The 14,108-nt window shown below is 37.5% G+C and overlaps 1 protein-coding gene across 9 annotated transcripts in view; it reads right to left on the bottom strand.

The window, feature by feature from the left end:
* Nucleotides 1-14,108, bottom strand: part of CACNA2D1 (calcium voltage-gated channel auxiliary subunit alpha2delta 1) — a 508,655-nt gene that overhangs the window by 467,929 nt on the left and 26,618 nt on the right. The window contains exon 1 of one of the 9 annotated variants that reach the window (XM_043462911.1): nt 6,094-6,659. The exons of the other annotated variants lie outside the window; for them this stretch is intronic. The gene's annotated coding sequence lies outside the window, so the exon portion shown is untranslated. Of the gene's footprint in view, nt 1-6,093; nt 6,660-14,108 lie in introns of those variants that run through there. 9 annotated transcript variants of the gene reach the window in all.

The following is a 14,108-nucleotide window of genomic DNA, read 5'->3' as shown; positions in this document are numbered from 1 at the left end:
CTCTGGTGTCAACAGAAAAGATATTTGCTAGATCAGTAAAGTCCAGAGAGTACAGTGATTTGCCAAATATGGTCCACTGAAGCACTGAGAATTTAGGGTTAGGTTTCAGCATTTGTTGCTGTCACTCAGATACTAAGTCTATATTTACTTGAGGCAGTGAGTGGAGATTTAAACAGAAAAATCCAAAGCATCCAAGGTACTTGCCTTTCCTGACTTAGCGGTTTTTGAGAGTTACTCCCATGGAGCTATAGTCTTTCAAAACTGGTCAAATAAAATTCTATTGGTATTATCATAAATTTTGTAGAGGATTAGCAAAAAAAAAAAAATTAACTTTCTCTTTACCATTTTATGATTATCTGACTGGTCATTTCATGTCACTGTTCATGGGGATTCCAAACATAAAATATGACCAGTGTCAAAATATAGTAAGTGCTCTCAATTTAAAAATGAAGATTTATGTCTAATTATGATAATAGTAACATGAAAATAATAGACCATTAATACACATTACTTTTAAATATATTAAAATTTAAATATAAAATTCTATATTAAAATTTAGCAGAATGGTCTGAGGACATAGAATTAAGGTTTAAAATCACCATATAAATTCAGATGTACAGATTAGGTGAACAAAATAATATTTCTAAAATTGGGGAAAACATTTATCAGTAAAGGCAATACAACATTCTGCCCACCTGCTAAAAAAGCTAAAAAACAAAACCTGAATAAAATACAGAAGCTGGTCAATAGGAAAATAATGGATGAAGTCTAGGAATTCACACTGTGACTGGTGGGCCAATAGCAATGTTGCAGGTGGAATGTAGAAGGGGATTCCAAAGAACATGTCTCAGCATGTATTATACAGCACAAATTATCAAGTCTGTACAACTGGAACCATTTTTCAAGTGTGGGGACTGGAGTTTGAATGGTGTTGGTTGGAAGACTCCCCCCAAAGTAACATCACAGAGCATCACATCGGCAAGTGTTCCTATCTTTGAGCAACAGTTTGGATTCTTGTGCTTTATGTAAAAGGAAAAGGATGCTGACACTGAAGCTGTGCACATGTGGGGGCAGGAGGGATATGGGAAATCAATGTACTACTCTCTTCTCAATTTTGCTGTGAACATAAAGCTACCCTAAAATATAGTGTAGTCACCTGGTCGTGTCTGACTCTCCCTGACCCCATGGACTCCAGTCCCCCAAGCTCCTCTGTCCATGGGATTCTCCAGGCAAGATCACTGGAGTAGACTGCCATTCCCTTCTCCAGGACTCTAAAACATAAAATCTTTTTTAAAAATTCTCATTTTGGAGACAATCTGGCTCAGAAATCGTAGCTTTAGTGTTCAACACATTGCTTTTCTTTTCTGTAAATCCTTACCTATTTTAATCTTGGAAGCTTTTTTTCCCCCCTCTCTACTTTGTTAATTTTAGACTTTCCACTTTCTTTACAACCTCACCAGCTAATCAATTTTAAAATTTTTTCAGTAGTTATAATGAATTAACAGTTATGTTTAAGCAATTTCAAATGGTAGGTCCATATATATAAAAACTAATGTCAACAACCACATATTCTATTTACTATTGCTGAGAGAAATATCAATAACCTCAGATATGCAGATGACATCACCCATTTATGGCAGAAAGTGAAGAAGAACTAAAGAGCATCCTGATGAAAGTGAAAGAGGAGAGTGAAAAAGTTAGCTTAAAGCTCAACATTCAGAAAACTAAGATCATGGCATCTGGTCCCATCACTTCATGGGAAATAGATGGGGAAACAGTGGAAATAGTGGCTGACTTTATCTTTTTGAGCTCCAAAATCATTGCAGATGGTGATTGCAGCCATGAAATTAAAAGACGCTTACTCCTTGGAAGGAAAGTTTTGAACAGCCTAAATAGCATATTAAAAAGCAGAGACATTACTTTGTCCACAAAGGTCCATCTAGTCAAGGCTATGGTTTTTCCAGTGGTCATGTACAGATGTGAGAGTTGGACTATAAAGACAGTTGAGCACCAAATAATTGATGCTTTTGAACTGTGATGTTGGAGAAGACTCTTGAGAGTGCCTTGGACTGCAAAGAGATCTAACCAGTCCATCCTAAAGGAGATCAGTCCTGGGTGTTCACTGGAGTGACTGATGTTGAAGCTAAAACTCCAATACTTTGGCCACCTCATGTGAAGAGTTGACTCACTGGAAAAGACCCTGATGCTGGGAGGGATTGGGGGCAGGAGGAGAAGGGGATGACAGAGGATGAGATGGTTGGATGGCATCACCGACTCAGTGGACATGGGTTTGTGTAGACTCCGGCAGTTGGTGAGGGACAGGGAGGCCTGGCGTGCTGCGGTTCATGGGGTCGCAATGAGTCGGACACGACTGAGTGACTGAACTGAACCCCTCTAAAAATATTATAAGGAGTCCAATAAGGCAGATATGTTAATAGTAAAACTATTCTGCCGAATTGAAGAATGTGATTGGCACAGACAGAAAACTCTAGCAGAGCTTAATTTTATAGCTGCCTGACAGTTGTCTCCAATTCTTTGTTCAAGTACTTTCTGAGGGTTCTGCCTACCACCCTAAGTAGTGTGAACACAAAGAGCACACATACCAGGTGTGTGAGCTTACTTTGCTAGAGCTTTGAAAATGTATTTGAAATCTGAAGAGACAATGGGAAATGAATTTGACATCCCTATTAATGTAGTTTTGCTTCAGTGAGACTTTTTCATGTCACTGGAGAAATAAAACGTACATACACAAAATGTCTCATATTTCTGTACCTCCATAAAATATACATTCCTGTATCCCCCAAATATTGGAAAAGTACTGCTATTAATATACTTATTAACTAAGTTTTTCTTGATAATCTGCACATTGGCCAAAAAAAAAAAAAAAAAGACTAAGCTCGCTGCTAGAATTTTGAATCAGGGTTCCTTTTAACAAAAAGGAATGGCACATGTCCAAATATCTATTGAGAACACCAACACTGACATACAGTTGAGAAATAGCAATAATTATTATGAACATGATAGTTTTTATGTCTACGCTGTAGATAATGTGTGGTGTCCATAGGGTTTTGAGGAATTTCTTGACTCTGCTTACTTAAAACACATAGACTAGGTCAGAACTTCTACTAAGACCAGGAAGACGGTTTAATGCTACAATGAAGTAATTTTACTCTGTACTCTAGACATAATATTGACACCTAATGGTATTTACATAGTTTTTCTTGAAAGAGTATATGCATCAAGAAAGACAGTTCCAAAAACATGTTGATCAAATTTAGTGAACTATTAGATCTTTGCAGGAAGAATATTATATAATTTAATACATAATTTTTCTCTTGCTTAATATAATCTTTCTTAACACAACACGTCAAACTGAATTCTCTTTTGCTATAAAGAAACATGCAAGGAGTGGTATCTTTCATAGTCTTACATGTCATACATTTCATAAAGAGAAAGTTATATAACATAAGATGAACTTATTTCCACGCTGAAAGTTAAAAATTGATAATATTTGAAACACTAGGGCTTCCCTGGTGGCACAGTGGTAAATAATCTGCCAGCAAAGTAGGAGACCTGGGTTCAGTCCCTGGATCAGGAAGACCCCCCTGGAGTAGGAAATGGCAACCCATTTCAGTATTCTTGCCTGAGAAATCCCATGGACTGCGGAACCTGGCGGGCTACAGTCCATGAGGTCACAAAGAGCCAGACATGACTGAGCACAGCACAAATATACGACGTCGCAGCATGCTACATATTAATTCATGGTGACAGAGCTTTTAAGAGGTTTGTTTGAAATAAAACATAAAGGTTCAAAGAAACAAAGTAGACAGTAGAGAAACATCTTAAATGCTCACTCCTCTATTTTGGCAGCTTTATGTGAGTAGATGGGAAATTTTAAAATGTTACCCAGACCAATCCTACTGACACTGTCTCTGATTGTCCCTACTTTTCCCACATGTAACATGTAACTAAATTCTGCCTGTTCTTACAGTTATCTCTTCTTTCCATCCTTCCATTTCTTTAACCGCTTGAGTTGAAACCATCCGGACCACTACAAAAGCCTTGGTGATCCCGGTTTTACCTTCCTCTCCTGGAAGCCATCACTGTTGCAACTAACTGGGCACACAAGAACACCAACAAGGACCCAGTTATCCAACAGGCTAGTTCAGTCTGAGGCATGTAAAGGGCAGACGCTGTTCGTATTTCTCTTTCTCTCCAAAGTGTGTAGCACAGTACATGATATAGAGAGTTCTAGATTAAAAGCACTCATTAATGCAACTCCATTCCCAGAGACTACATACCGTGTAGAACACAATATGTATTCAATAGAACAGGTTTTGAATGAATACGCTTTTTTATTGAACTAATATAACCTACACATTCTTGCCAGATAAGCCTTCTAAAATACCTAAAATATATTCCCACTTCAGAAATTTTCAGTGGCTACCCACTTCCATCGGGATGAAATCCATCGAAGGCATTCCACACCCCAGTCTCTCCCTGGTACCTTCCTTCTATCTCTGCTCATTAATCCTTTATAGAAGGCAACACGGCAGAGTAGAAGGGCACTGCTTCTGGTATCAGAGTGGTTACTGAGTTATGTTTGAGTCTTGACTTGATGGCTTCCTGATGTATGATGTTATAAACTCTTTGAACCTCACATTTTACTAAATAAAAGTAATTACTACCTGGCAGAAGTTGGAAACAAAAGATAATCATCAAAATACACTTAGCAGATAGGGAACAGGAAGGAAGAACTCTATGAACTCTGCTTCTATTGCAGTTTCTTTCTCAATCAGATTTTATTCTCTTAACCTTTGTGTAGTATGTTCCTCCTGATAGCTGAAGCAGAGAATTCAACCTACTATTACTGGCACCTAAACTCTGTTCATTCTATAAGGCCAGCTCAAAAGCTACTCTTGTCTTACATAAGCATCATATTCAAGCACCAAGCAGATGTAAACACAATTGGTAATCAGGTAATTAGGGTGGGCCCAAGATAATGTTGTAAATAATTACCTATAAGGGAAGAACAGACAGGTCTAAATTAGTGATCTGATCTCAGAACTTTAAGCCACCAACAAAAAGTTCCCTCTCAGTCTCTGAGGCTTTAAAAGAAAAACTGTAATGGGGAGGATTGCAAACCAGCAACTTGGTAAACACTGCAAGTGTCCTACCTTCTATGAACTCTCCCCCTCTCCATGACAGCATAAGCCCAGAGTTGTTACTCTTTCTGCATTCACTGTAGCACCACTGTACACTGCTGTGAAACACACATCGCTATGGGATGTTAATTACTTCCTAAGTTATATCTGTTAGTTCACCAGATCACAAATTCCTGCAGAACAAAACACAATGCCAGACTCTTTAGGCTTTCCATCAGTGTTTTCTACACAGTAGGTATTCAACAAATATTTGAATGACCATTATATGTAGATGGTCAGGTAGTGAAAGCATTGTGCTATTTCTTTTTTAATTAATGCAAGTACATTTAAAAATGTTATTTTCTACAAATCATGCAAGCTAAATATAAATGGTTGCATATAATTCTGAACGCACCTCACACAGCTCTCCAGTTTTAAAATATGCTATTTCTTCTAACAGTCCTTAATACAGGACACTGACCTATTGAAGTATGGTACCCAAGATGATGTAGATGTTGGCAAAAGTAGAACTAATTGCTGAGTTCTCTGTCAGTAGTCCTCAACCCTGGCTATACAATAAAATCATCTGGGGGAAAAATTTTTAATATCAATACCAAGCCAATTATTATAGTCTCTAGGATAGGAAGTAAATAATGTTTTTTTGAAAACATCTCTGGTAATTCAAATATGCATCTGTGCTTAAAACCACTCAATGACACTTAATTTCAATGAACAACATGAATTGCTGACAGTTTCTGAGAAAGTCACTAAGATCCCTTCTGCTCACTATTGTTTCCTGGATTTTAAATATTTAAGTATTTGAAACACATACTCTTTATTAAGTACTTTTCCACCACTCTTGCACCACTATCTATCCAACACCCTTTTACTCTGATTACCTCAGCCTTAAGAAAAAAGTAATGCATGTTAACAGTCAGATAAAAATTACCTCTCTTATGAGCTCAGTGAGTGAAGAAAGAAGCTACCTCAGGGTGGCTGACGACAGGTGACTGGTCTGCAACATTTAGGAAGTCCCTCACACCTGTCGAGGGAGGCAAAGACTGCGAGAGAGAGGCTGAGTCTGACTGAGCAGGCGCAGAAGGGCAAACAATGCTCCAACTACTGTCGGCAGAGCTCTAAAAATAAAACTACAAAAGCACTGGGAAGGCAGAATGAATTCCTAACACTTGTTCTCTTCTATTTTAGTCTGTTATGAAGCAGGTGACCTCAGCACCAAGCAATGAGTCTTTTAACTTTCTGTATCCCTCACTTTCAGAAATGATCCTCAGTTATGTTGCCATGACTGAATTCATTCCAACTGTTTCATATTCATAATCATAAAGAGAATCTTTTTTTAATCTTTCAAGACTGCTCTCTCGTAGGATTACACTCTAAAATAAGCTTCTTTGATATTCATTTGCCTATCTTACTTTGAAGATTTCTTTCACATGTATTATTCTGGGAAAAAACTGTTTATCTGTTAATATTTTATGTATTCTTTCCGGGACTCTTGGTCTAAGAAGCAAGAGTTAAAAGAGTTATTAACACATCCAGAGAAATAGCAATTTTAATGTCTTCCACTGAAAAATCACTGGCCCAGAGAAAGGAAAATTACAGACTTCCTAATAACATATTTCATGAGCCAAATAAGGTCATCTTTATTTTAAATGCTATTTTAAATGTTTGGTCCAGAATAGTCTGCATGAGACGGTAATAAAATGTTGAGGAGGAGAGTAAGTCTGGAATCAGCTCAGAGCTGCATCCCCTGTCCACTGTTGCTGGTCTGAAGCACAGAATTCAACTGCTCAAGACCTCAGCTTCTTCTTCATTTATGAAAGGTGAAAATAATGTCTATCCCTGTTTTATAAAGTTGAGGTCAGAATTAAATAAGACAGTATCAGCAGGACACTAGCTTACTGTCTGGCCCCTAGCACTCAATAAATACTACAGATGATAGTTACTGGTGACAATAAGCTATTGATATTAGTCAATGAGCAGCAGATGATCGAACCATCAAGAAGCAATACTATTTTAATTGCTGCTGATGTTTTTAAGTAGGCACATACTATTTACATCTAAGAATCCAAAATCTCAAAGCCTTTTTTCTAAACAGGTTTGCCTCTTCCTGTTTTTCTGGCAGAAAGAGCATGATAGAAGTGAAAAATATCTTGGGGAATTTTTTTTTTCCTGGTGGTAAACTTTGATAGAGGAAATTTTGCATTTTGGTGCATTTCTCACAACATGCATATACTAGAGATGCTTATATTTGATGAAAAGTTGAAATTATTTCATAGAAATTGATAGTGCCTCAAAACATTCAACTCCTAAGCTCAAGCCAAAACAAAACCTACACACACACACAATCTATTAAAACAGATCCCAGAAAAATCCTGATTCGTGATTAATCATTATCACTTTACCTAAATCTCAAACAATGTAATCAAGTTGCCTCCCAACAAGGTGTCATGGAATACATGGGAAGTCATTTTAAAAAGTAAACTTTGATCAAAATTCTGGGTTCATCTCACAGGCATCACCCCTGGATTCTTGATCTATCTTCCCAGAGACTGTTCACATGTTACACTTTTGTATTTGTATCTGAAGCTATCTGTGTCCTAACTGTTTCAGCCATTTTCCTGGTTTGGTTCTCAAAGAAATAGAAACCAGTTGTAAATCTGGTGAAAACTAGTTTTATTTTTTAAACAGTATATGTACTAAGTTGCTTCTCACCTTATTCTTTAGACCAGAAGTCATTAATTATTGGTATGCAGAAATCTATGTTAAAAATACTTAAAATTCAGAAGGTCCATTTAGAGTAAACATCATATACCTCCCTTGAGATTAACAAGACATTGTATTAAACTCAGAAGTAACTGAAATATTTCCCAAGTTCTTCCAGATGTAAAATGTTGAGGAAAAAAAGTTCCAAAATGCTTATAAACTACTAGCAAACATAGAAGTATAAACAAGAAGTTTATACTTACTTTTAAGTAAGTATAACTAAGTAAGTTTGCTACAAGTAAGGTATTTAGTTTGCTAAAGTATTTTAACTATATTCAATGTATCTAAAAAAGAAATAATACTATTTGAATTAGTTCGCATATATATTTGTTATACAAACTAAACAGATTTACACAGCCTACATGAGTATTTCTTGGATAACTTTTCTGAGCATTTCTTAAGTGGATATTTCTCAATCACTGTTTTTGACTGCAGAATCATTCTTATGTCTGTACAAGAGGAACACTGTATTGACTTATTAATTTCCCTTCTATAATATCTAACATTTGCCCAGAGTTAAATGGGTCATCAGCAAGTTTATTTCTATTCATGCTCTGATTTCTCAGCCAAGTAAGTGACAGGTCTGCACTTTTAGGCCTGGGCTGAGACTGTTTCTTCAGATGTCTTCCTATCTCTATGACTTGCTGGTCATATCCTTATGACCAACAAGTCCCTGAGGGGCTCCAGAACAATGTCTGACACTGATTTTGGCTAGTCTCATTATTCCATAGAAAAATAAATGGAGCTTATCCTATTGTATGGGTGGTTTACAAAAAAACAGTGTTTTTTTCTTTTAATTCTTGATTACAACCAAAACACTTGTTACCCCAAAATAATCTAGAAAAAAATAATAAAAGTAAAATAAGTATTAATAATAAGTAAAAACAAGTATTAAGTATTCTTATAGCTGTCCCATGAATTATCTAAGCTATGATCTTGCTCAATGCCTTTGTTTCTTCAAGAACTAATATACTGCCTAGCCCATGATTCACAATGTTTAATTATTTTGTTGTTGTTCAGTTGCTCAGCTGTGTCCTACTCTTTGTGACCCCATGGACCAAAAAATAATATATATATGTGTGTGTATATATATATATATATATCTTACTAACCTAATTAATTGTATATGTTACATATACACACATATTTACATCAGTTCAGTTGCTCAGTCGTGTCTGACTCTGTGACCCCATGGATTGCAGCACACCAGGCTTCCCTGTCATCACAAATTCCCAGAGCTTGCCCAAACTCAAGTCCATCAAGTTGATGATGTCATCCAACCATCTCATCCTAGGTACCTATATATTATATAGATGCAATACATATGTGATACATGAGATACATGATGTGTATGTGCATCTATAGATACAATGCATATTTATAGAAACATTACACTGAATATTTTACTAATGAGGTTATATTATCATGAATGATATTTATAATCTCTATATGCCGGAAGTACTAGAATACCAATGAAATACTAAAATGACAAACCAAGACACAATTGTAACACAGTCATAATTTTAAAATCATAGAACAAAACTGCTAGTGTCTAAACAAGATGGTGGGTGTCTACGTGTGTGCCAAGTCACTTCAGTCATGTCTGACTATGTGGACTACACAGCCTGCCAGGCTCTTCTGTCCATGGGATCTCCAGGCAAGAATACTAGAGTGGGTGTTGCTGCGCTCTCTCCTCCAAGAGATCTTCCCGACCTAGCGATAGAGCCCTTGTCTTTTACATCTACCTGCACTGGCAGGCAGGTTCTTTACCACTAGTACCATCTGGGAAGCCAACACTGCTTTTCAAACATAAGATGAGCACAGAAAAAGCAAGGAACAGAACCACCAATCTTAATGATGGGTTTAATATTATACAAATCCAACACACTGGCTTAAATGAGGAAAATGAATAGCCTGACGTCACATATCAATATTGTGCTCTACAGCTTGTTCAAAGTATTCCATTATATCACCACATTTGAGTATTCCACAATATCACCACATTTGAATGTCACAGCCACTCAGTAAGATAGATCATTTGAAAGCATTTCACTGATGAGGTAACGGAGACTGAAGTGTCAAACACTATAAACATGGGCCCATGGCTAGCAAGCAAGTCTAGGTCACAACTGACCCTACACATATACTATACAGCTAGTTTCTGGAACCATCAAACAAGCTTCAGGAAAAATGACAAGTGTAAAGAACTACTAAGCATAACAACAATGAAATATAGAGTGTTAATCTATGGTAAGTAAGAGAAGCAATGAGTGTTAGAAGCCCATATCAAGCATCTATCCAGCGTGACCAGGGAGCAAAGAGCATCAAATCTTGAAAGAAGACATATGCAGTATTGATTCCGCAGACAAGTGGTTGTGACCCACTCTAGGGAGGCCTATGCGTCCAAAAGGTTTATTATAACAATGTTTTCTTCAAGAAGGTGGACACAGTACCAGCACTGATAGTTCACAGTGAGCCCCACCTTCGATTCTGAGAGACTGTACACCCTGGGAGTGTACACCTCGGTGAAACTGTGTGTTTAATGCTCTGGCGCTAGCTATCCATTTGTACTTATAATCACATCGTCAGCATCCTAAAAATGTACACAGTAACAAATCCATACTCTTCTAACAGAAATGTCCCACACTAGAAGGTACTATTATCATATTATTTTATGAGAAGAAATAAAAGCTTTCCGATTTGGCCTCTTTTTTTTTTTTTTTTTAATTAAACTAATCTTTAAAGGCCTAAGGGTTCTGTTTATTTCTTGGGAAGTCTGTCTGGCAAGAATCATCCTATTCATCCATCACATATTTTCCTAAATCTGGAGCAGACCCATTGGTGCTGTGCCAGGGATGAGTACAAGCATAATAATATCAGATAAAAGTCTCTCTTTGTAAGAGAAGACCAGAAAAATGCCTTTGGCATTGCAATCTAGGAGCTGCATGAAACTCCCTGGAATTTTTACCTCCGAGATCTCAAGACAAGCTCCGTTGCTGCACACATCTTGATTCTAGCCAGGTAGGTTTTGCATGACTCTTACCCACTGCACAGGCTGTGTAGGAATATGCAACAGCAGCCTTTGAATATTTTTCCTTAGCTTAAATGTATTGCACTCTTTCATTAGTTCAATCTTAATTTTTAAAAGAAAAAACATCTCAAAGACAAGCCAGTTAGCAGGCAACCATATATGTGTATGGCTAGTACATGATGCTGAAGCTGAAGCTATAATACTTTGGCCACCTGATGGGAAAAGTCCCTGATGCTGGGAAAGATCAGGGAAGGCAGGAGAAGGAGGAGATGAAATAGGATGAGATGGTTGGATGGCATCACCAACTCAATGGACATGAGTTTGATCAAGCTCCAGGAGATGGTGAAGGAGAGGGAAGCCTGGCGTGCTGCAGTCCATGGGGTCGCAAAGAGTCAGACATGACTGAGTGACAACAAGTACATATAAACACACCCAGTAAAAGAATACTGGGAGTATAAATACATGAAGCATTCATAGTTAAACGTTCTACAGGAATTATTTTTAATGATGTCTCATTTAAAATGAAACCACTGAAATAATTACAGTATCTGATGACAATCTGAGCCATCAGATACCGGATGACTCAGTGTGATATCCTGACCTCCCCAGCAGAGCAGCTCAGACCTGGGGTCTGCACTACCGTACTGAGGCTGCCATAAAGCAAAGCACCATAAAACGGGGTGGTGCAGAACAGAAATCTATCACCTTACAGTTCTGAGGGTTACAAGTTTAAGATCAAGATGTCAGCAGGGCCTGCTCCCTCTGGAGGCACCAGGGAGGAAGTGTTCCAGGCCCCTCGCCTAGTTTCTGGAGGGTCCTTGGCTTTTGGCAGCACACGGCACTGTCCCTATGTTTGTGTCAGAGTCCAAATTTTCTCTTTCTATATGGATACTTGTCATAGACTACAGCCCACCCTGCTGCAGCTTGAACTAATTTAAATTGATTACATCTGCAAAGACCCCATTATAAACTAAAGACACATTCTGAGGCAAAGGTGGTTAGAACTTCAACACAGTGATTCTGGGAGAACACAAGTCAACCTATGATAGTGTCCCATGCAGGGACTCAAAAGCAGTCTCACACATAATACACAAGTTAAGAATGTTCTTCGTGTTCACTGTTTGCATGGCTTGATAATTCACCGCTGTATAGAAAGTTTAATATTATATGTGTATATATACAAAAGCTTTTCTACTATGCTTGATAAAGGCTTGAAAAAGAACATCCAAAGAAAAAAAAAAGATGGAGAAATTGGAAAACATACACTAAATGAAATGGGAGCACTGAAAATGAAATAGAGAAAGTGAAACAAATGAGATAAAAGAAAAAGACCATATAATGATTATACTACATATACTTTAGAAGACTTGTGAATTTTTGCCTAACTAAAACCTTTATGACATTTTGATACTACTTGTTTGACTCAGTATGAATAGAATGTCAGAGTCTTATTTAAAAAAAGATACGCAACAAGCAACAGGTTTACTGTTAGCATAGGGAACTATAGTCAGTATCTTATAATAACATAAAAAGGAAAATAATTTCAAAAATAATACACATGTGTATGTATAACTGACCATCTTGTTGTGTACCTGAAACTATACTTGAATAAAATATGTATCTTAAGAAAAAAAATGGATAACCAACAAGAACCTACTGTACAGCACAGTGAACTCTGCCCAATGTTATATGACAGCCTGGATACGAGGGGGGTTTGGGGGAGAATGGATACATGTATACATGGCTGAGTCCTTTCACTCTTCACCTGAAACCATCACAACACTGTTAATTGGCTACACCCCAACACAAAATAAAAATATTTTTTAAAAAGATTAATATTGTGTGATATAAAATAAATATCCCACATCTCAATGCATTTAAAGGAAAGCATATATTCAGGATAAGAAGAAGCTAGAACAAGTATGTCCCAACTATTTTGCTTTTTTTTTTAGAGTTGATATAGCTACAATCCAGACATATGTATATTAGTTTATAAATACTCAACATTTTACTATATGTTACATATACGTTAATAATATACAATCTAAACTTCCTACTAATGACACCATATACTGGAATGCATGGTAAGGCATACTGGTGATGGAGCCTGAGCATACCACGACTATACAATTTGGTGTCTGAACCTGGACACTGAAAGGGACAGTGTAGCATCAACAAGCAGGCTGAGTAACAAGCAGAAACCAAAAGGGTCCTGGTCAAGCCCAACATGAGGATAAGTAAGAAAAAGACCTGGGCTGAAATAAAATGCTGGAAGGTAGATATCTTTTCCTTTATTAGTCTGTAGTAGAGAATGGGAAAGGCAGTGATTATTCTGCTCATGTAGGAATACCTATAAGAAGAACACCTATAAGAAGAGAGAAAATGTGAGGAAATGCACTAGATTTTACAAAGTATCTGAGTATATTTGTTTTGTGAATAAAATGATATGCCGGAGAAAAGTATGAGAGTGGACAATATGAAACGGAAATATTGTTAATCACATAAAAGCAGATATTTCTAGCCTCTCCTACATTGATCAGAGTAGAAAACAGATCTGAATTAATTCAGTTCAGTTCAGTCACTCAGTCATGTCCAACCCTTTGCAACCCCATGAACTGCAGAATGCCAGGCCTCCCTGTCCATCACCAACTCCTGGAGTTCACTCAATCTCATGTCCATCGAGTTGGTGATGCCATCCAACTATCTCATCCTCTGTCGTCCCCTTCGCCTCCTGCCTTCAACCTTTCACAGCATCAGGGTCTTTTCCAGTGAGTCAGCTGTTCCCATTAGGTGGCCAAGGTATTGGAGTTTCAGCTTCAACATCAGTCCTTCTAACGAATATTCAGGACTGAATTCCTTTAGGATGGACTAGTTGGATCACCTTGCTGCCCCAAAGTCTCTCAAGAGTCTTCTCCAACACCACAGTTCAAAAGCATCAATTCTTTGGGGCTCAGCTTTCTTTATAGTCCAACTCTCACATCCACACATGACCACTGGAAAAACCACAGCTTTGACTAGACAGACCTTTGCTGGCAAAGTAATATCTCTACTTTTTACTGTGCCGTCTACGTTGGTTATAACTTTTCTTCCAAGGAGCAAGTGTCTTTTAATTTCATGGCTGCAATCACCATCTGCAGTGATTTTAGAGCCCC

The sequence above is a fragment of the Cervus canadensis genome, chromosome 3, assembly GCF_019320065.1.
Source record: "Cervus canadensis isolate Bull #8, Minnesota chromosome 3, ASM1932006v1, whole genome shotgun sequence".
Lineage (NCBI taxonomy): Eukaryota > Metazoa > Chordata > Mammalia > Artiodactyla > Cervidae > Cervus > Cervus canadensis.
This window is presented reverse-complemented; position numbering and strand designations above follow the sequence as displayed.